General features: G+C 36.7%; 1 protein-coding gene across 6 annotated transcripts in view; it reads left to right on the top strand.

Annotated features, from left to right (window-relative positions):
- The window catches only part of KIAA1328 (KIAA1328 ortholog), a 360,132-nt gene that overhangs the window by 321,505 nt on the left and 14,375 nt on the right, over positions 1-24,252 (top strand). The window lies entirely within an intron of this gene.

Raw genomic sequence — 24,252 nt, 5'->3', positions numbered from 1 at the left:
CTAAAATAAAACTTCTCTGTAGACCAGTAGATACATGCCACTGCCAACTTCTGTCTTCTGGATTTGGGGAAGAAATGGACTGGCAGAAGAAGAACCAGATTCTGGTAGAAGCCTAGGTGTGGCATCATCTGAGATAACTGTAACATAAATCACTGATTTGCAAAGTAGCAAGCTAAGTGGTGGCAGAACTAAGACTGGAACTGGCATTGAAATCCCTGGACCCCTGACCACTCTGGACCCTAGGAGAGTTAGGAGCCAGTAGGATTGCTGTGGTACTTGCCCATGAGCCACCCTCTGCCAGAATTGCATGTTCTCTTCACTCCTCCTTCAGGGGCTGCTGGAACTGAGCAGCTTTTCCAGAACTGTCCCCTTCTGGAAGTTGATACTTCACCACAGCTTGCCCCAATTATTTTATCTTTTCCCTTTGGATATACATATTTTTGTGAGCAGTAAAATGTTGTTATTGATATTCAGCTGTAGGTCACATGGCAATGACTTTTATTCAGACCAGAAGGTCTCATGCTAAGATTGTAGCATTATATCATGACCTCAGTGGATTGGGTGTCTTTATATCAATGTGAAAATTTTAATTTCATGCCCTGCAGACTTCATAGTCTTGGGTGCTTTCTCTGGTCCTGTTGTTGCACAAAGGGTAAATCCCTGGGTCACATTCATTTTAGGCTGAAAAAAAAGTAAAGTTGATCCATTTGAGATCTCCAAACAAAGATAAAAATCTATTGTCCGAAAGCTCTTCTGTGAGAGGGGAGGAAGAGTGGGAGAAGAATTCTTTTCAGCCAATATGGCTTTCCATCTGGGTGGGTATGACCTCAAGTCACAAAAAAGGGGGGAACCTCTCTGTTAACATTGGCTACTGGTACAGATATCCTCAAGGGACGTCTGGGTGGCTTAGTGGTTGAGCATCTGCCTTCCGCTCAGAGCGTGATCCTGGATTTGGGGATCCAGTCCCACATCGGGCTCCCTGTGAAGAGCCTGCTTCTCCCTCTTTCTGTGTCTCTGCCTCTCTCAGTATGTCTCTCATGAATGAATGAATGAATGAATGAATCTTTAAAAAAAAGATATCCTCAAATGGGTATAAAAACCAATCAAACTGGGGCCAACATCTTTTTTAATCAGTTATTGCTCGCAAAAAAGAACAATATTTCTCCTCCACACAACTGTTTATTTGAAAGAGAGAAGGAAACATTGTAGTAAAGAAAATTGTCAGTGGAAAGTCTGGAATAGGTTAAAGCAAATATGATGGAAACAAATCAGAACTTAATATTTAAATTTGGTATTTAATATTATTTTTAATGAAATAAAAAGCTTATATAGACAAGTTTTCATATCAGAGGTTTAAGATTTAAAAATACCACAGACTAGTATTATAATTTAATATCATAAACTATTTAAAATTAATTTCTGAGAAATATATTAATTAGCCTTTACAAAAACCATGAAATAGTATGTGGCTTTTAATGAGCTATTTCAAATTTCCTTTCTTGCCACCACCTTCAGCCCTAAAGTCAGGTGTAGACTGCTAAATAAGATCAATTGCTTATGACATAGGCACCAGCTTTCACCTCCTGATAATATCAACTGTAATCCTTCTTAGTGGGCTGTGTATAGGACTTAGCAGAGTTAGCAAGGATCCATTCAAGAATCTGTTTGCTAACAAGTGTTTAAAGAAACTAATACCAGTGATTTGACAGCAATTACTTAAGCACTTATACTTATTTGGGACAATTGCAGCAGTGATACAGATTTTTTTAAAGTAACATTTATATCACCTGTAATCCTACCATCCATTGTGTGTACTCTAAACACTGTATATAACACTGTTAATATTTTAGTAGTTAGTGAATTTCCTTCCAATCTTTTCTCTTTTGCTTTATTTATACACTTTCTTTAGACTGAGTTTTTCTAAATTGTGAAATATCTGGGAGTTTAAATAGCAGAAAAATGTTTTTGTGTTAACCATTCCATGCATAAATAAGAAAGAGATAAGTGAGAATTAGCCGTGCTAAATGAAACTGCCTAGATTGACCTATTAGCAAGGTTGATTGTTGGAGTGACAATGCACATGTTTTTCTTCTAAGTTTACCTTAGGGATGCTACAATGTGATTGTGTTTCCAATAAAACTTCTCTCTTTTTTCTTCTTTATTAGATCTATACACAAATTTAATCTGTAGCATAAATCACTCCTATAAAGTGTATGCTATATTCTGTGACTCCTACATCTGTCTTCAAGATAAGAAAAATATGTACTAAAGTTAAGTCACATAATTAGAATGTATTTCTTTGTAGAGGAAAAAATGATAAAATGGAATTTTCCTGGTTAGGAATAATGCAGGACAATGGCATTTACTGGAGAATGCCACTCAAATTTGCTGGTTGCCATTCTACTTTGTCAGTTTTCAGAAACAGAGGTAGCTGAAAACCAAGCCATATTGTTTTAACTTTTAGGCAGACTTGCAGTCTGTGCTAAGAAATAATACTATTCTCTTGCTCAGAGCCTCTCGTAAGACACCAATGTTGTTGTGTTTCACCTTAGCATACCCCATTTATTTATTCTTTTACCCCCTTCCTTCCACTTATCATTGATCTTGACCCAAACAAGGGACATCAGATTCAATTACTATGCTGGCCTAGTGCCAACTACAATGAGCCAGAAGGAGATTCTGGCCTTCCTGTCAGTTTTCATCAGATTCAGTCTTTCTTATTGACACTTCTTGTATTTCAGCATCAAATTCATTGGGCTTTTCCTTGTCATCCAGTTTTCTAAGTTCTTTCAAACTGGGATATATAGTTGATCTGTATGGGTCTTTTTACTACCAGAGCACTCGGAGAAACCTCCATGGATTCCCCAGTCTTGGTTATGCTCTATTAAAAGTCTGGTTTCTTTCTCATCAATTTCTGCTTTTTCTATCCATTTATTTATGGTTGAAATATTTTCACCCTATTTGTTATCCTTGTCTTCTTGACTCCCTTTCTGTCCTACCTTTCTACCAAATTGTTCTGATTTTCCTAGCATCAGTAAAGCCTAATAAAGGAAGTTGGAACAGTAAATGAGATACAGTTTCTTGAACTATTTCTTACACTCCTACCCGCCCCCCACCCCTGCAACAGAGTAACATGGAAGGAACATTAGGTGCACTCTAATCATGTCTTTTTAACGTGGTCCAGGTCAGAGGTATATTCATTGGGAGAACATCCTGGTTACCATAAGGGCAATCAAAGATGGCTTGCATTGACAGCTTATCAATTGCTTCATCCGTGGTGTTCCATTTTGCATTTAATAGAGGAGTTGGGCCATTGCCTTTTTTGGGGACACTGTGTTTGGTTGTACTTATTATCTATCCCAAAAGGTTGGATATTCTCTCATACATAATTTTCATCCACAGTTAATGGGCAGGTGGAGGGCATATATTAACCCAAACATGCCTCCCTCCCCATGCAGCCATATCCAGAATTAGGGAAACGGTCTTTGGTCTTTGAGTTCACAGTCCCAATGAATCATTTAAAGTGATGACTCTTCTGGAGCTATCTATACCTATCAACAAATTGGGTGACCTCTTTAACCTAATATTCACGGGTTTCTATTATTTCATGATTTTGCCCTCAGCCAACCTATAACATCTTTGTGACCAGAGGATAGAGGGGTATAATCTGCTATCTAAAATTAGAAGAATCTCAGGTCTCCAACTTACAATGAATCCCTGTTTGAGCTTGCTCACAGTCAGTTCTGGTCTCCCAGCTTCAACTGTGGCCCTGAAAGCAAGGAGAACACCTTCGTTTCCAGTTCATTCTGTCCCCTCTAAAGCAACCCTGAACACCTATTTTTTTCTTAAGCTAGAGAGAACAGCCTGTGGCACACACACAGAGAAATTGCGTGGGGTGTGTGTGTGTGTGTGTGTGTGTGTGTGTATGTATGTATAAGAGGAGGGAGTTATTTCTTTTCTGCTAGGTTGTTGTCCTCAATAGGTTCATATAAAGGTTATAAAGTCCATCAATTCATATTGCCTTTCTCTTTGAAGGTGCACATGGTCATAGAACACTATCATTCAGTTTTGTAATCTTTAAACTTCAAACAATGCACTGATGAATTATTTATGTTACAGAATGTGTTTTCAATAATGTGTAGCAGAAAATGGAATGAATGCATCCATATGTGCCCTGAACTTTCTAAAGTGCATTCTAATAAACAGGGTAAGCTAGCATCACTTTGGCCTGGTAGAATTTATAAGCAAGCACTTCTCCTCTTGCTTTGGGGTTTCTACATTATGTTCTCTGACAAGCAGTTTACTGCTTTTCCTCCTGGAGCCTAACAGGTAACATTTTCCGACTCCAAGATAACAATGCTTTTCTCTCAAGATAACAAAGGTTGAGGTCTATAAATTTCACTTGTCATTTTGGCTTCCAGTCATACTAAATTAGGCTTTAATTCATAATTAGTAGTACGTTACAGATCCATAGAAAAGAGAATATTTTATATTAAGTGGAACTATCTAATCTCATGATTTCATGAAACAATTAAGATATTTTTTAAGTTTTTCAGTACTTAAAAGTACAGGCATGGATATCAGGGGTGGTAATTATTTTTAATCTGTATTTATTTCCTGCAACAATGACAGAAAGAAAAGTAATTCTGCTTAATATTTGACGAGATACAGCATCCTTTCCTGATTAAAACTTTTCAAAGTATAGTAATAGAGGGAACATATCACAATATCATAAAAGCCATCTATAAAAAGCCCACAGCAAATATCATTCTCAATGGGGAAGAACTGACAGCTTTTCCCCTAAGGTCAAAAACATGACAGGGATGCCCACTCTCACCACTGTTATTCAATATAGTACTAGAAGTTCTAGCCTCAGCAGTCAGACAACAAAAAGAAACAAAAGACATTCATAATGGCAAAAAAGAAGTCAAACGTTCGCTCTTTGCAGATGACATGATACTGTATATGGAGAACCCAAAAGACTCCACCCAAAATGCTAGAACTCATACAGCATTTTGGCAATGTGGCAGGATACAAAATGAATGCACAGAAATCAGTTAATTGCATTTCTATAGACTAACAATGAGACTGAAGAAAGAGAAATTAAGGAATCGATCCCATTTATAATTGCACAAAAAACCATAAGATACCGAGGAATAAACCTAACCAAAGAGGTAAAGGATCTGTACTCTAATAACTACAGAAAACTTATGAAACAAATTGAGGAAGACACAATTCCATGCTTATGGATTGGAAGAATAAATATTGTGAAAATGTCATGCTACCCAGGGCAATTTACACGTTCAATGCAATCCCTATCAAAATACCATGGACTTTCTTCACAGAATTGGAACAAATAATCCTAAGATTTGTTTGGACCCAGAAAAGACCCCAAATAGCCAGAGGAATGTTGAAAAAAAAAGAAAACCAAAGCCTGACTTCAAGCTGTATTACAAAGCTATGATCATCAAGATAATATGATACTGGCACAAATACAGACACATAAATCAATGGAACAGAATAGAGAACCTAGAAATGGATCCTAAAGTCTATAGTCAACTCATCTTCAACAAAGCAGGAAAGAATATCCCAAGGAAAAAAAGACAGTCTCTTCAATAAATGGCATTGGGAAAATTGGCCAGCCACATGCAAAAGAATGAAACTAGACCACTCTCTTGCACCATACACAAAGATAAACTCAAAATGGATGAAAGATCTAAATGTGAGACAAGATTCCATCAAAATCCTAGAGGAGAACACAGGCAACAGCCTTTTTGAACTTGGCCACAGTAACTTCTTGCAAGATACATCCATGAAGGCAAGAGAAACAAAAGCAAAAATGAACTATTAGGACTTCATCAAGATAAGAAGCTTCTGCACAGCAAAAGAAACAGTCAACAAAACTAAAAGACAACCTACAGAATGGGAGAAGATATTTGCAAATGACATATCAGAGAAAAGGTTAGTATCCAAGATCTATAAAGAACTTATTAAACTCAACAACAAAGAAACAAACAATCCAATCATGAAATGGGCAAAAGACATGAACAGAAATCTCACAGAGGAAGACATAGACATGGCCAACAAGCACTTGAGAAAATGCTCCACATCACTTGCCATCAGGGAAATACAAATCAAAACCACAATGAGATACCACCTCACACCAGTGAGAATGGGGAAAATTAACAAGGCAGGAAACCACAAATGTTGGAGAGGATGTGGAGAAAGGGGAACCCTCTTGCACTGTTGGTGGGAATGTGAACTGGTGCAGCCACTCTGGAAAACTGTGTGGAGATTCCTCAAAGAGTTAAAAATAGATCTGCCCTACAACCCAGCAATTGCACTCCTGGGGATTTACCCCAAAGATACAGATGCAGTGAAATGCCGGGACACCTGCACCCCGATGTTTATAGCAGCAGTGTCCACAATAGCCAAACTGTGGAAGGAGCCTCGGTGCCCATCGAAAGATGAATGGATAAAGAAGATGTGGTTTATGTATACAATGGAATATTACTCAGCCATTAGAAACGACAAATACCCACCATTTGCTTCGACATGGATGGAACTGGAGGGTATTATGCTGAGTGAAGTAAGTCAATCGGAGAAGGACAAACATTATATGGTCTCATTCATTTCGGGAATATAAAAAATAGTGAAAGGGAATAAAGGGGAAAGGAGAAAAAATGAGTGGGAAATATCAGAAAGGGAGACAGAACATGAGACTCCTAACTCTGGGAAACGAACTAGGGGTGGTAGAAAGGGAGGTGGGCGGGGGGTGGGGGTAACTGGGTGACCGGCATTGAGGGGGGCACTTGATAGGATGAGCACTGGATGTTATTCTCTATGTTGACAAATTGAACACCAATAAAAAATAAATTTATAAAAAAAAATCTGAGAGAAGAACACAGGCAGCAACCTTTTTTACCTCAGCCACAGCAATTTTTTGCAAGACACGTCTATAAAGGCAAGGGCAAACAAAAACAATAATGAACTATTGGGACTTCATCAAGATAAAAAGCTTCTGCACAGCAAAGGAAACAGTCAACAAAACTAAAAGGCAACCTGCAGAATGAGAGAATATATTTACAAAATGACATACCAGATAAAGGGCTAATATCCAAGATCTATAAAGAACTTGGCAAACACAACACCCCAAAATCAAAAATCTAATCAAGAAATAGGCAGAAGACATGAACAGACATTTCTCCAAAGCAGATCACAACAAAATGCTCCACATCACTTGTCATCAGGGAAATACAAATCAAAACCACAATGAGATGCCACTTTACACCAGTGAGAATAGCTAAAATCACAAGATAGGAACCAACAAATGTTGGTGAGGATGTGGAGAAAGGGGAACCCTCTAGACACTGTTGGTGGGAATGCAAGCTGGTACAGCCACTCTGGAAAACAATGTGGAGGTTCCTCAAGAAGTTAAAAATAGAGCTACCCTACGGCCCAGCAATTTCACTACTGGGTATTTACCCCAAAGATACAGATGTAGTGAAACGATGGGACACCTGCACCCCAATGTTCATAGCAGCAATGTCCACAATAGCCAAACTGTGGAAGGAGCCACGAAATCTTTCGATAGATGAATGAATAAAGAAGATGTGGTATACATATACAACGGAATAGTACTCAGCCATCAGAAAGGACGAGTATCTACCATTTATATCAATATGGATGGATCTGGAGGGTATTATGCTGAATGAATTAAGTCAATTGGAGAAAGACAATTATTATGTGGTTTCAATCATATATGAAATATAAGAATAGTGAAAGGGACCATAAAGGAAAAGAGGGGAAATGAGTGGGAAAAAATTAGAGAGGAAGACAAACCATGAGAGATTCCTAACTCTATGAAACAAAGGGTCGCAGAAGGGGAGGAAAACAAAGGTGGGAAGGGTGAGGTAACTGGGTGATGGTCATTAAAGGAGGGCGTGATGAGATAAGCACTGGGTGGTATACTATATGTTGGCAAACTGAATTTGATTTTTAAAAACTTAAAAAAGAAGAAGAAGAAATAGTGAAAGGGACCATGAGGGAGGAAGGGGGAAGTGAATCGGGAAAAATTAGAGAGGAAGACAAACCATGAGAGACTCCACTCTGGGAAACAAACTGAAGGTTGCTGAAGCAGAGGTAAGTGGGAGAATGAGATAACTGGATGACGAGCCTTAAGGAGGGAATGTGATGTGATGAGCCCTGGGTTTTATACTATATGTTGGCAAATTTAATTTAAATTTAAGAAAAAGAAATTTTTAAAAAAAGGAAAACCAAAAAAAATTCTGCTTAAATAATTTCATTTTTATATTTGCACAAGTTGTCAGATCTGCCCAAATTTGCTTTCCATATCAAAATCTGAGATCAAGCACATTGCTTGCATAGTGATAGTCTTTTACCAAAACTCCCAAAAAACAAAAACAAAAAGCCAAGAGTAGGCATCTCAAGAATCTTGCATGATGGGCATTGTTGAAGAAGATTTGGAAACTTTCAGGAGGCTGTTGCTATTTATAATAATATCCTTGTGTGAAGACTTAACTCAGGACTGACAGCCAGGAGAGAAATGATACAGATCCATAGTACCTCTTATACAACTATTGGAGCCAAATGTATTTAAGAATTCACAAATTTTTAAGGTAACGTGGTGCACATACCATGTGAGGTGTAGCAAAATTTAGGATTATTCACATCAAATGGAATAAATGACAAGTATAAATAGTCTCATATCAGCTCAAATTGGATTTTGCAACCAAATAAGTTTGGCGTAGGTCAGATGTTGCTACCAAAAAGGTTATGAAAAACTTAGAGTTTTTAGTACTCTTAAGATTTCAAAATTACAGATAATGATTGTGAACCTATATTACCACTCTTGGACATTTTATTTATTCCTAATCCAGGAATCTCCATAAAAGGCAATGTCTGTGCCTTCCTCTAAATCATTTCCTCATACTGTTCTCAATAAAATGTGAGGCTACACAAATTATAGGAGGAATTCATTAAGATATTTCAGATCCAGATGGGTCACATATCAGTTTTCAGAGACAGATAACTGAACTAAACTGTTTTTATAATTATTCTCTTCTTCAAGAAGTACAAATTCATGGGGATATTGTTTGAATAAGGCTTTCTCACACCTTAGTCTCCCAGCCAGCCAAGTGCCCTCTTTTGATGTAACCACTACCAGTTTCTTGTGTGTCCTTTTAGGGATAATTATACATGTACAGTTTTGACTATGTATACAAACATGTGTACTGTAGAACTGCCTCATTCTTTTAAATCTATACATTGTTCCACTATATGTATGTATCATAATGCATTTAACCAGCCCACTGGCAAATGGACATTTGGGTTATTTGTGGTCTTTTATGATTGCAAACAAGGCTGCTATGAATATTCTTACGTATGTCATTCATACATGTATAAGGATATCTATGGGACAAACTCCTGGAAATGCAATTATTGGTCACACATAAGTTCCTGATGAATTTTTAAAGATACCACTAAATTGCTTCAATAGATATTGTACAACTTACATTCCCACTTTCAATATTTGAAAGTGTGTATGCTATTACACCTTCAAGAGCATAAAAAAAGTTTAGTTCTTTGCCAGATTGAGATGTGAACATGATTACTTATAGGTATAAAAAGTTATAACTAGCATTTCTCTTATTATGAATGAAGCTTTATATTTGAAAAATAGTTAGATGGCTGATATTCAGCTTTATATTTGAAAAACAGATAGATGGTTGATATTCATTAACTATTCATAAATGCTACATACTCTCTTCTGTAATAAAAAATAAAAAGGGGAGATAGAAAGGGAGAGAAATTGAGAGAGGAAAAATATTCTAACACATACAATAGTAAATAGGAAAGTCTTGATGCAGGAAACAACTTGTTCATTCCTGAAATAGAAGACCACTGTACACTGGAACATAATGAATGAAGCAGAGAATCATGTGAAATAAGAAAGGTGAAGCAGGTGAGGACATAAAATTCAGGGTCTTGTTGCCTACATCAGTCAGGATTTTCCAAAGAAACAGAACCAATGAGAGATGTGTAGATGGGAGGGCAGGAGAAGGGAAGAGAGGGTGGGAGGGACTGTATTTTAAGCAATTGGCTCATTAAGTTGTGAGGCCTGGCAAGACTGAAATTCATAGGGTAAGTCAGCAGGATGGAAATATGAGGTAAAAGTTGATGTTTACAGTCTTGACTGAAATCCATAGGGCAGGCCAGTAATCTAGAAACTCAGGCAGAATACCTGTTGCAATCTTAGGGCAGAGTTCCTTCTTCTTTAGGAAACCTTAGTCATTGCTTATAAGGCCTTCAACTAATTGGATGAGGCCCACCTACGTTCTGGAGGATAATCTGCTTTACTTAAAGTCAATTGATTGTAAATGTTAATCGTATCTAAAAATATTTTCAGAGGGACGCCTGGGTGGCTCGGTAGTTGAGCGTCTGCCTTCGGCTCAGGGTGTGATCCCGGGGTCTTGGGATCAAGGCCCACGTCCAGCTCCCTGTAGGGAGCCTGCTTCTCCCTCTGCCTGTGTTTCTGCCTCTCTCTGTGTCTCTCATGAATAAATAAATAAAATCTTTTAAAAATTAAAATTAAAAATAAAATACTTTCACAACAGCAGACTAGACTAGTGATTGACCAAAAAACTGGGCACCATATCCTAGCCAAGTTGACACATAAAATTAACTGTCACACTGTTTTGTACTTTAAGTACAAGGGGATGACCCTGAAGGGAATTGACAGGATATATTTTGAATTTGTTAAAACATTCTCTGGTTGCTATATGGAGGGGAACAGGAGTAAAATGGGAAACCATTGAGGCTGCTGCAGTAATACAGATGAGTGATGATAATAACTACGACCCAGGGGTTAAAAGGAATAGAAATAATCAAAACCATAATATATTTAGGAAGTAGCATCAACAGTATCTTATAGGGAAGAGGGCAGTAAAGTGTCAAGGATGACTCAAGATCTTTGGCTTTGGGACTGGAGTGGATGAGAGAGCTTTTTTTGAGTGAGAAAACTGGGAGAAGAGGGAACAGATTTACCATGGGAGAAGGGACAGAGATAGGACAAAAATGAAGATTTTAAGTTTGAGATGCATCAAGATATCCAAGTGGAGAAATCAAATAGATGATTAGATTTTAGAGCTTGGACTAAAGATAATAAATTTGAGAATTGACACAGAGATCACCTCAAGAGAAAAAGTACGAGGAAAAAAGCTGAAAGGAAAAGACTACTGACCTAAACATAAAGAATGCCAATATTTTGAAGTTGGATAGAAAAAAATTTTTAAAGCTAGAAATGAGGGGACCTGGGTGTCTTAGTGGTTGAGCATCTGCTTTTGGTTCATGTTGTGATCCCTGGATTCTGGGATTGAATCCTGCATCAGGCCTGCTTCTCCCAGTGCATTTGTCTCTGCTTGTCTCTGTGTGTCTCTCATGAATAAATAAAATCTTCAAAAAAAAAAAAAAGAAAGAAAGAAATTTGATCCACAACCTGCAGCCCAGGTAACCAATGCCTTATTTATGATAACCACTGAGTTACTTCAACAAATAGTCTTTTGTCTATAACAGATTTCCTTTCTTTTGTAATGTCATTTATTTGTTGAAGTAACTAAGTCATTTGTCTTGTAGAATTTCACGCATTCTGGGACGTGTATGGTTGTGTCCTATGATGTCATTTACTATTCCTCCATACTTTGTATTTCATGTGAATTGACAGATCTAGAGGTTTGAATAGGCTAAAATTTAATTGTTCTATAGTAAGAACACTTCATAGATGATGCTGTGTACTTTCTACTGTAATAGGTAAGTAAAAAAATAATTACTGGTTGTCCTACTTTTCATGATTATAAGATGGGTAAATGGACTTAGATGATGTCATCCTGATTTATTGATTATAAAGGTCTCTGTCAACCTTTCCCTTAAGGTTTTAGCAGCCATTGATGATTGCTGAATAGATTAGGGGCTGCAAAATGATAAATTTTCTATTGTTATTCTTCACTTATTAGTTGTGATTTTTCTGGAAAGAAGAACTATCAGGATTTTTTTAAATATTGGGAGATACTAGAGCTTGTTTGAATGCTGATGGTAGTGATTCAATTGAGAGAGAAAAAGTAATATTGAAGAGAGAGGAAATGATCAAACAATGGAGGTCCCCAAGAAGGTGACAGAGGATGGAATTCAGAGCAGATAAGGAACAGTTGGCCTTTTTTTTAGGAGACATTCACTCCTTTCATTGTAACAGAGCGAAGAAAGAAATTGAATGCAGATGCAAGGAACTTGGTAGTTTGGTGCTCAGAATAATATATATATGGTTTTTTGTTTTTTGTTTTTTTTTTTTTGAGAACAGTACTTTCTTTCTTTTAAATACTTTATTTAAATTCAATTTTCCAACATATAGTATAACACCCACTGCCCATCTCATCATGTTTTTAATGAACTATACGAGAAGGTCACTGACGAGGTTGGGGAAACTGAAGGAAGAAAGTAGAAGAGCAAAACTTTTAATTCTGCTTTTATGTTTAATGAGAGCTTAAAAAAAATAACTGAAAATTCCTGCAATACCAATGGCTTTGTTGGAGCCTCTGAAACTAAAATTTTTTCTTAGAAATCTTATCTTTTCAAAGGGATTCCTCAAAGCTGTCTAATCTCTTTGATGGAAATATAAATCAATAATTTGTTCCACTTTATTTTACCGTATTTTCTCTCTTTCTTCCTGAGATCTCAACTTGATTCTCAACAAAGAAGGATTCTCTTTCCAACGTGGTGTGTTGGGTAACCATGCCCTTTTTGCTCTGTTCTTTTTTTTTAGCGGGGAGGGGCAGAGGGAAGGAGAAAGAATCCTAAGCAGGCTCCATACCCAGTGTGGAGCCAATATGGGGCTCAGTCTCACAGTGCTGAGATCAAGAGTCACCCAAAATCAAGAGTCTGACACTTAACTGACTGAGCCACCCAGGTGCCCCGCTCTGTTCTTCTTACCTTTTATTTACAAGTTTGCCATGGAGATCTCTCTTAAGAAGACAGTATGAATCAAACATGAAGGTAGAATTTGATCTAAAATTTGTACTTACTTCTCTGATGTATAAGGACAGAACAGGATGACTGACAGCTACTTCACTTCTGAGTACTGTGTCTTATACAACTGATATCTGTTATCCTTCTTGTTAGTTAATCCTTGATGTAGATTTCAATCACATTATTAAACTTTTTGAAAAATTTGATTACTTGATCTAAAAGAAAAGCTAAAATACATCAGATGAAGGATTGGAAAAGGATAAATTAAATTATCCCTATTCACAGGCAGAATGATTGCCTACATAAAAAATGCCATAGACTCTAGAGAAATTTCCTAAAACTAAATAAGTTTAAAGGACTACTATAAAAGGCAACACACAACATCCAATACTACTTATGTACACTAACAATGAACAATTAGAAACTGAAGTTAGTTCACAGTAGTTCCAAATAACTGGGACAGTCTACCTTTAAATAATATTAATGCATGCACCTGTGTGGTATAAGACCCATACAACAGTATACTTCTACTCTCTGCCTTGGTGTTATTCTTATCATACATTTTACTCCTACATATTTTATATTCCACTTTAAGTTTGTTGAAGTATAATTTATCAATATTTTTCTTGTATTTGCTATGCTCTTGATGGCATATCTAAAAATTCTTTGCCTAACTCCAGGTCACAGAGGTCTTTTCCCTGTATTTTCTTCTAAAAGTTTTACAATTTATGTTTCATAAATTAAAATAATGTTCCATAAATTAAATCTCATAGTCTATGATCCATTTAGAGTTAAATTTCTTTAAAGACAATTTTTTAGAGTAATTTTAGGTTCACAGCAAAATTAAGAAGAAGATACAGAAATTTCTCATATACCACCTATGCTCACCTGCATAATCTTCCTCATTATCAACACACCCCGCCAGAGAGTTACATTTTATTACAGTTGATAAACCTACACTGACACATCATAATCAGCTGAAGTCCATAGTGTACATGGTACACTCATGGTATTGTACATTCTGTGAGTTTTGACAAATTTATAATGACATGTATTCACCATTTATAGAATCATGCAGTATCAGAGTGTTTGCACTGCCCCCCTGCCCAACCCCTGGCAACTAATGATCATTTTTTGTCTCCATAGTTTTGCCTTTTCCAGAATGTCATATAGTTGGAATCATACAGTATGAAGTCTTTGCAGCTTGGCCTTTTTATATTAGTAATATACATTTAAAGTTCTTCCATGTCTTTTTATGCCTTGATAGTTTTTTTTTAAATGCTGAATAATATTCCATTGTTTTTTTGTACCACTATTTATCCATTCACCTACTAAAAGACATCATGGTTGCTTTCAAGTTTTGGCTATTGCAAATAAAGCAGCTATAAGCATCCATGTGCAGGCTTTTGTGTAGACATATTTTTAACTCTTTTGGGTAAATACCAAGGAGGACAATTAACAGATCATGTGTTAAGAATATGTTTAGTCTTGTAACAAATTGCCAAACTGTTTTCCAAAGTGTCTGTAGTGTTTTGCATTCCACCAGCAATGTATGAGAGTTCCTGTGTTCCATATCTACCAGCATTTAGTGTTGTCAGCGTTCCAGTTATTGGCCTTTCTAATAAATGTGTTGTGGTATCTCATCATTGTTTTAATTTGAATTTCCCTCATGACATAAGATGTGGAGCATCTTTTCATATGCTTACTTGCCATCTATATTTCTTCATTGGTAAGGTATCTGTTCAGGTCTTTGGTCCATTTTTTAATTGGGTTGGGTTTTTTTTCTTATTATTGGGTTTAAATGTTCTTTAAATATTCTGAATAATAGTCCTTTATCAGATGTATCCTTTGCAAATATTTTCTCCCAGTCTGTGACTTGCTTTCTCGTTCTCTTGACACTTTCTTTTGCAAAGCTGAAGTTTTTAATTTTCAAAATTTTTTTATTTAAATTCAATTTAGTTGGGGCACTTGGGCAGCTCAGTGGTTGAGCATCTGCCTTTGGCTCAGGTCACAGTCCCAGAGTCCTGGAATCAAGTCCTGCATTGGGTTCGCCACAGGGAGTCTGCTTCTCCCTCTGCCTGTCTCTGCCTCTCTCTCTGTGTGTCTCTCATGAAAAAATTTTGAAAATCTTTTTTAAAAAATAAATAAATTCAATTTAGTTAATATATGGTATATTATTAGTTTCAAGGGTAGAATTTAGTGATTCATCAGTTGCATATAACACCCAGTGCTCATTACATCAACTGTCCTCCTTAATGTTCATCACCCAATTACCCCATACTCCACCCAACTCCCCTCCAGCAACCCTCAGTTTGTTTCCCAGAGTTCAGTGTCTCTCGTAGTTTACCTCCCTCTCTGTTTTTATCTTATTTTCTTTTTTCTTCCCTTCCCCCGTGTTCATCTGTTTTGTTTCTTTTTTTTTTAAACAACTCTTTTTTTTTAAGATTTTATTTATTTATTCATGATAGTCACACACACACAGAGAGAGAGAGGCAGAGACACAGGCAGAGGGAAAAGCAGGCTCCATGCAGGGAGCCCGACGTGGGATCCGATCCCAGGTCTCCAGGATCGCGCCCTGGGCCAAAGGCAGGCACTAAACCGCTGCGCCACCCAGGGATCCCTGTTTTGTTTCTTAAATTCCACATATGAGTGAAATTATATGGTATTTGTCTTTCTCTGACTGACTTATTCACTTATAATATTCTCTAGTTGCATCCATGCCGTTGCAAATAGCACGATTTCATTTCTTTCGATGGCTGAGTAATACTCCATTGTTGTATATATACCACTTCTTTATTCATTTATTGATGGACATCTGGGTACTTTCCATATTCAGGCAATTGTGGACATTGTTGCTATAAACATTGGGGCGCATGTGTCCCTTTGAATCACTATGTTTGTATCCTTTGGATAAATACCTAGTAGTGCAATTTCTGGGTCATAGGGTAGATCTCTTTTTAACTTTTTTTTTAATTTTTATTTATTTATGATAGTCACAGAGAGAGAAAGAGAGAGAGGCAGAAGCAGGCTCCATGCACCGGGAGCCCGATGTGGGATTCGATCCCGGGTCTCCAGGATCGCGCCCTGGGCCAAAGGCAGGCGCCAAACCGCTGCGCCACCCAGGTATCCCTCTTTTTAACTTTTTGAGGAACCTCCATACTGTTTTCCAGAGTGACTGCGCCAGTTTGTATTCCCACCAGCATTGTAAGAGGGTTTCCCTTTCTCTGTATCCTCACCAACATCTGTGGTTTCCTGAGTTGTTAATTTCAGCCATTCTGGCAGGTGTGATTGTGGTTTTGATTTCTATTTCCCTGATGACAAGTGATGTGTGGAGCATTTTTTCATTTTTCATGTGTAGGTCTTCTTTGGAGAAATGTCTGTTCATGTCTTCTGCCCATATCTTGACTGGATTTTTTGGTTTTGGAGTATTGAGTTTGTTAATAAGTTCAGTACGGTTTTGGAATTAAGGTGATGCTAGCCTCATAGAATGAATTTGGAAGTACTCCATCTCTTTCTATCTTTCCAAACAGCTTTAGTAGAATAGGTATGATTTCTTCTTTAAACGTTTGATAGAATTCCCCTGGGAAGCCATCTGGCCCTGGACTCTTGTGTCTTGGGAGGTTTTTGATGACTTCTTCAATTTCCTCCCTGTTTATTGGCCTGTTCAGGTTTTCTATTTCTTCCTGCTCCAGTTTTGGTAGTTTGTGGCTTTCCAGGAATGCGTCCATTTCTTCTAGATTGCCTAATTTATTGACGTAGAGCTGTTCATAATATGTTTTTAAAATCGTTTGTATTTCCTTGGTGTTGGTAGTGATCTCTCCTTTCTCATTCATGATTTTATTAATTTGAGTCTTCTCTCTCTTCTTTTTAATAAGGTTGGCTAATGGTTTATCTATCTTATTAATTCTTTCAAAGAACCAACTCCTGGTTCTATTGATCTGTTCCACAGTTCTTCTGGTCTCAATTTCGTTGAGTTCTGCTCGAATTTTAATTAACTCTCTTCTTCTGCTGGGCGTCGGGTCGATTTGCTGCTTCTTCTCTAGCTCCTTTATGTGTAAGGTTAGCTTTTGTATTTGAGTTCTTTCCAGTTTTTGAATGGATGCTTGTATTGCGATGTATTTCCCCCTCAGGACTGCTTTTGCTGCATCCCAAAGATTTTGAACAGTTGTATCTTCATTGTCATTAGTTTCCATGAATCTTTTTAATTCTTCCTTAATTTCCTGGTTGACCCTTTTATCTTTTAGCAGGATGGTCCTTAACCTCCACGTGTTTGAGGTCCTTCCAAACTTCTTCTTGTGATTGAGTTCTAATTTCAAGGCGTTATGGTCTGAGAATATGCAGGGGACGATCCCAATCTTTTGGTATCGGTTCAGACCCGATTTGTGACCCATTCGACAAAGGAGGAAAGACGATCCACTGGAAGAAAGACAGTCTCTTCAATAAATGGTGCTGGGAAAACTGGACATCCACATGCAGAAGAATGAAACTAGACCACTCTCTTGCACCATACACAAAGATAAACTCAAAATGGATGAAAGATTTAAATGTGAGACAAGACTCCATCAAAATCCTAGAGGAGAACACAGGCAACACCCTTTTTGAACTTGGCCACAGTAACTTCTTGCAAGATACATCCACGAAAACAAAAGAAACAAAAGCAAAAATGAACTATTGGGACTTCATCAAGATAAGAAGCTTTTGCACAGCAAAGGATACAGTCAACAAAACTCAAAGACAACCTACAGAATGGGAGAAGATATTTGCAAATAACATATCAGATAAAGGGCTAGTTTCCAAAATCTATAAAGAACTTATTAAACTCAACACCAAAGAAACAAACAATCCAATCATGAAATGGGCAAAAGACATGAAGAGAAATCTCACAGAGGAAGACATAGACATGGCCAACATGCACATGAGAAAATGCTCTGCATCACTTGCCATCAGGGAAATACAAATCAAAACCACAATGAGATACCACCTCACACCAGTGAGAATGGGGAAAATTAATAAGGCAGGAAACAACAAATGTTGGAGAGGATGTGGAGAAAGGGGAACCCTCTTGCACTGTTGGTGGGAATGTGAACTGGTGCAGCCACTCTGGAAAACTGTGTGGAGGTTCCTCAAAAAGTTAAGAATAGACCTGCCCTACGACCCAGCAATTGCACTGTTAGGGATTTACCCCGAAGATTCAGATGCAATGAAACGCCGGGGCACCTGCACCCCGATGTTTCTAGCAGCAATGTCCACAATAGCCAAACTGTGGAAGGAGCCTCGGTGTCCATCGAAAGATGAATGGATAAAGAAGATGTGGTTTATGTATACAATGGAATATTACTCAGCCATTAGAAACAACAAATACCCACCATTTGCTTCAACGTGGATGGAACTGGAGGGTATTATGCTGAGTGAAGTAAGTCAATCGGAGAAGGACAAACAGTGTATGTTCTCACTCATTTGGGGAATATGAATAATAGTGAAGGGGAATATAAGGGAAGGGAGAAGAAATGTGTGGGAGATATCAGAAAGGGACACAGAACATAAAGACTCCTAACTCTGGGAAACGAACTAGGGGTGGTGGAAGGGGAGGAGGGCGGGGGGTGGGGGTGAATGGGTGACGGGCACGGAGGGGGACACTTGACGGGATGAGCACTGGGTGTTATTCTGTATGTTGGTAAATTGAACACCAATAAAAATTAATTTATAAAAAAAAAAAAAGTTCAGTACGGATTTTTGGATATTAGCCTTTTATCTGATAAGACATTTGCAAATATATTCTCCCATTCTGTAGGCTGCCTTTTAGTTTGTTAACTATTTTATTTGCTTTGCAAAAGCTTTTTATCTTGATGAAGTCCAAATAGTTCATTTTTGGTTTTGTTTCCCTTGCCTTTGGAGACGTGTCAAGCAAGAAGTTGCTGCAAAAGTTTTTAATTCTAATGAAGTCCATCATATCAATTATTTCTTTCATGGCTAGTACCTTTGGTATTACATCTAAGAAGTAATCACCATACACAAGGTCATTTAGCTTTTCTTCTGTCTTCTGGGATTTTCTAGTTTTGCATTTCACATTTAGGTCTATGGTCCATTTTAGTTAATTTGTGTGAAAGGTGTGTCCAGAATGATTTTCTTACATATGGTTGTTCATTTGTCCCAGGATATCTTTGAACATTTGTTGAAAAGCCTATCTTTACTCCAGTGTATTGCCTTTGTTCTTTGGTCAAAATATCAGTTGATTATACTTATGTGAATCTATTTCTGGGCTCTCTGTTGTATTCTGTTGATCTATTTGTCTCTTATTTTACCAATTCCACACTGTCTTGACTACTGTAGCTTTATTAGTAAGTCTTGAAGTCAGTTCTTCAACTTTGTTCTTCAGTATTGTGTTGCATTATTCTTCATCTTTTTCTCTCTCCATATAAACTTTAGAATTAGTCTGTCAGTATCCACAAAATAACATGCCGGGATTTTCATTGGGATTGATTGCATTGAATCTATAGATCAAGCTGCAAAGAACTAACATCTTGACAATATTGCATCTTCCTATCTGTGAATGTGGAATATCTCTCCGTTTATTTAGCTTTTTGAAATCTAACTAAGTTAGATTTCTAACTAAGTATTTCATTTTGGGAGATGCTAGTGTAAATAGTATTGTATTTTTTATTTCAAATTGTACTTGTTCATTGCTGGTATATAGTGATTGTCTTTTATATATAAACCTTGTATCCTGTAACCTTGGCTATAATCACTTTTAAGTTCCAGGAGTTTTTGTTGATTCTTTTAGATTCTCTACATAGACCAGCATGTCCTCTGTGAATAAGAACAATTTTATTTCCTTCTTCCTGCCTTTTGTTTCCTCTTTTTATCTTATTACAGTAGCTAGTTTTTCCAATATGATGTTGAAAAAAAATGGAAAAAGGATATCTTTGTCTCATACCTGATCTTAGTGGGAAAGCTGCAAGTTTCTCAGTTTATTAAGTGTGATATTAGCTCCAGATTTTTGTAGATATTCTTTATCAAGTTGAGGAAGTACCTTTATTACTATTACTATGTCAAAACTTTTCCTACAGCTATTGAAATGATCATGTATTTTTCTTTTTCAGCCTGTGGATGTGATGGATTTTGTTAATTGATTTTTCCAATGTTGAATCAACCTTGCATATCTGGGATAAATACCACTTGGTTGAGAATTTTTGCATCCATGTTTATGGAAGATATTGGTCTGTAGTTTTCTTGTAGTGTCTTTGTCTAGTTTTAGTGTTAGCGTGATGCTGACCTCATAGAATGTTAGGAAGAATTCCCTCTGCTTTCATCCTCTGAAAGAGAATTGGTATAATTTCTTCCTTAAATGTTTGGTGGAATTTACCAGTCAACCCATCTGGGCCTGGAGCTTTCCATTTTGGAATGTTATTAATTATCAATTCAATTTCTTTAATATATATAGGCCTATTCAAATTATCTATTTTTCTTGTGCAGTTTTTGTCAGATTATGTCTTTCAAGGAATTCGTTCATCTGTGTCATCACATTTGTGGGCAGAGTTGTTCATAGTATGCTTTATCCTTTTAATGTTCATAGGCTCTGTAGTGATATCTCCTCTTGTATTTCTAATATTAGTAATATCTGTCATCTGTTTTTTTTTTTCTTAGCCTGGCTAAAGGCTTATCAATTTTATCAATCTTTTTTAAAGAACTAGCTTTTGGTTTCATTGATTCTCTGTTGACTTCTTGTTTTCAATTACATTGATTTCTTCTCTGCTTATTGTTTATTTTCTTCTGCTTCCTTTAGATTTAATTTGCTTTTCCTCTTCTAGTTTCATAAGGTGGACAGCCAGGTGATTGATTTTAGATTTCTTTTTTTCTAATATATGTATTTAGTGCTATAAATTTCCCTCTAAGCACTGTTTTTGCTGTATGTCACAAATTTTATTAAGTTGTGTTTTCATTTTTATTCAGTTAATAATTTTTAGTTTATCTTGAGATTTATCTTTTGATTTACATTTTATTTAGAAGTATATTGTTTAATCTCCATGTACTTTGGGATTTTTCAATTATCTTTCCATTATTGATTTCTACTTTAACTCCACTGTGATCTGAGAGTAAACATTGTATGATTTTTTTATTCTTTTCAACTTGTTAAGGTATGTTTTATAGCTCAGAATATGGTCTATCTTGGTGAATGTAAAGTTAATTTTTGAATAAAGTGTGAGGTTTGTGCTGAAGTAATAATCCTTCTCCTCCTCCTTCTTCCTCTTGTCCAATTGTTACAACATTATTTGTTGAAAAGGTTATTTTTCTCCACTAATTGACTTTTCATATCTATAAAAGCTTCAGTTGATCATATTTGTGTTGATATACTTCTGGACTATTATTTTTTCTGTTGAACTGTCTGTCCTTTACTAATAGCACATTGTCTTGATTAATGTAGCTTTACAGTGAGTCTTAAAACCATGTTATTGAGCCTTCCAACTTTGTTTTCTTCTTCATAATTATGACTATTTTAGTTCCTTTTCCTTCTCATATAAGAAACTGAGTCTTAGGTTAAAAGGTAAAGGGTACAGAAAAATAAATTATAATAACATGAATAAGAGATTTTACTGTTAGCTGTGTCTTTTAATATATTATCTTAAAATTGTTCTTGGGGTGCCTGTGTGGCTCAGTCACTTAAACGTCTGCCTTCAGCTCAGGTCATGATCCCCAGGTCCTGGGATCAAGACCCACATCAGGATCCCTGCTCAGTGGGGAGCCTGCCTCTCCCTTTCCCTCTGCCTGCTGCTCTGCCTACTTGTGCTCTCTCTCTGTCTGTCAAATAAATAAAATCTTAAAAATAAAATGTTTTTTAAAAATTGTTCTTTAGGGGAGTTGTCCCTCTCCCTCTGCCCCTCCCTCCACTCATGTGCTCACATGCATGTGCTCTCTCTCTCTCTTTTAAATAAATCAGTAAAATCTATAATATATATATTCTTGATTTAAGGATTTTTCTATATACCCATTAACTTTCTGGTAAATTCTTTAGCCTACTTTCAAGGTGAACTGACTTTGCATAATATTCATTCTGTGGCTTATAAGCCCTTCAAGAAGAAATATGTTAAATTAAACTTAGCGAAGTCCTCTGTTGAATAGAAAACAAGAGACAGAGATAAGGTTCTGAGTGGTACCTTCAGTCCTGTGTCTGCACACATCTGATTTTCTCTCTGTCTATATGAGTAGTTCTTCTGTGAGGTCTGCAATTTCATAATCAGGTTCAAGACCACCCTGTTATTCTTACTAGCCTTTTTGGCTGATTCTTGACAAGTAATTGTGAAGCATTTATAAAATATGCCATATTTTCTGTAAGTACTTCAGAAACCTGAATAGCAGCCTAGATTTGCTTTAGTAATTCGAGAACTTTTGAGAAGAACTATTTTAGGATTCCTGAGAAGACCTGTGTGAGGACTCCTGGCCCAGTATGGTAATTGGTTATCCTTTACTTTCTTTATAAGGCAGGTTTTTAAACCCTTAAGTAATTGTAAGGAATCTAATTTAATAGGATATATAAAGAATACTATATAACCAAGTAGAATATATTCTAGGACCCTGAATGTAGTTCCTATTTCAGAAGCCAAAACAGAATATTCCTTACCAGTGTATCAAAGAAGAAAAAGTTTATTATCATCTCAATATATACAAAAAGTTACTTGGTAAAATTAATTTTTCATTCTTGATTTTAGTAAGCCAAAAGAGGAAATACTTAACATAATAAAGAATATCTGGATGACAAATACTTAATAGTGAAACACTAGATAATTCCTTTTGGATCAGCATTATACAAAAGTGCCTATAAAACCTATAGTTTTAGGAGCACTAAGGTTGCTCAGTGCTTGAGCATCTGCCTTTGGCTCAGGTCATGATCCCGGGGTCCTGGGATCAAGTCCCGCATCAGACTCCCCACAGGGAGCCTGCTTCTGCCTCTCTGTCTCAAATAAATAAATAAATAAATAAATAAATAAATAAATAAATAAATAAATAAATAAAATATTTATTTTAAAAAAAAACCTATAGTTTTAGCATTTCCCTGAAGGTGTTAGCCAATACTATAATATAAGAAAAAATAATACAAATAATATAAAGCATATAAACTATCATCATTATTTATATTCAGTGTAATTGCTCACCCATAAAACCCATAAGAACCAATTGAAAAAATAATCGAAAGAAATTAATAAAGTTCAATACTGTATAAAATTTAATTACTATAAATCTCTATACCAGCATTAGCTATTTAATTTTTTTTTATTTATTTATGATAGTCACAGAGAGAGAGAGAGAGAGAGAGAGAGAGAGGCAGAGACACAGGCAGAGGGAGAAGCAGGCTCCATGCACCGGGAGCCCAACGTGGGACTCGATCCCGGGTCTCCAGGATCGCGCCCTGGGCCAAAGGCAGGCGCCAAACCGCTGCACCACCCAGGGATCCCCAGCATTAGCTATTTAAAAGATATCGTGGAGGGATCCCTGGGTGGCTCAGCAGTTTAGTGTGCCTGCCTTTGGCCCGGGGTGTGATCCTGGAGCTCCAGGATTGAATCCCACATCAGGCTCCCTGCATGGAGCCTGCTTCTCCTTCTGCCTGTGCTTCTGCCTCTCTCTCTCTCTCTCTCTCTTTCTCTTTCTCTCTCTCTCTCTCTCTCTCATAAATAAATAAAATCTTAAAAAACAAACAAACAAAAGATATCGTGGGGCAGCCCCGGTGGCACAGCGGTTTAGCGCCGCCTGCAGCCCAGGCCGTGATCCTGAAGACCCTGAATCGAGTCCCATGTCGGGCTCTCCTTGGAGCCTGCTTCTCCCTCTGCTTGTGTCTCTGCCTCTCTCTCTCTCTGCATCTCTATGAATAAATAAATAAAATCTTTAAAAATAAAAAATAAAAAAATGTATCGTGGACTTCTTTAAAAAATAATAAAAAAATAAAAGATATCGTGGAGAAGGAGGATTCATTCATACAAGCTAGAAAAAAGGGGATTCCTAATGATAAACCTAAAAGAAAATTTTTTAAGTAAATAAACAAACAACCTAAAAGAAATTTATGTAACCTCTCTGAAAATACATTTCCTAGCTAAGATAATTAATTGAGAACTTATCTATTTCCTGAGACACCAACAAGATTACAGTAAGAATTTTTATTTAAAGGTATAAATTCACAAAAATAAGTACATCAGAAGACTCCTCAATATACCAGGGATTTTTTAA

The sequence above is a fragment of the Nyctereutes procyonoides genome, unplaced genomic scaffold (genome assembly GCF_905146905.1).
Source record: "Nyctereutes procyonoides isolate TBG_1078 unplaced genomic scaffold, NYPRO_anot_genome, whole genome shotgun sequence".
Taxonomy (NCBI): Eukaryota; Metazoa; Chordata; class Mammalia; order Carnivora; family Canidae; genus Nyctereutes; species Nyctereutes procyonoides.
This window is presented reverse-complemented; position numbering and strand designations above follow the sequence as displayed.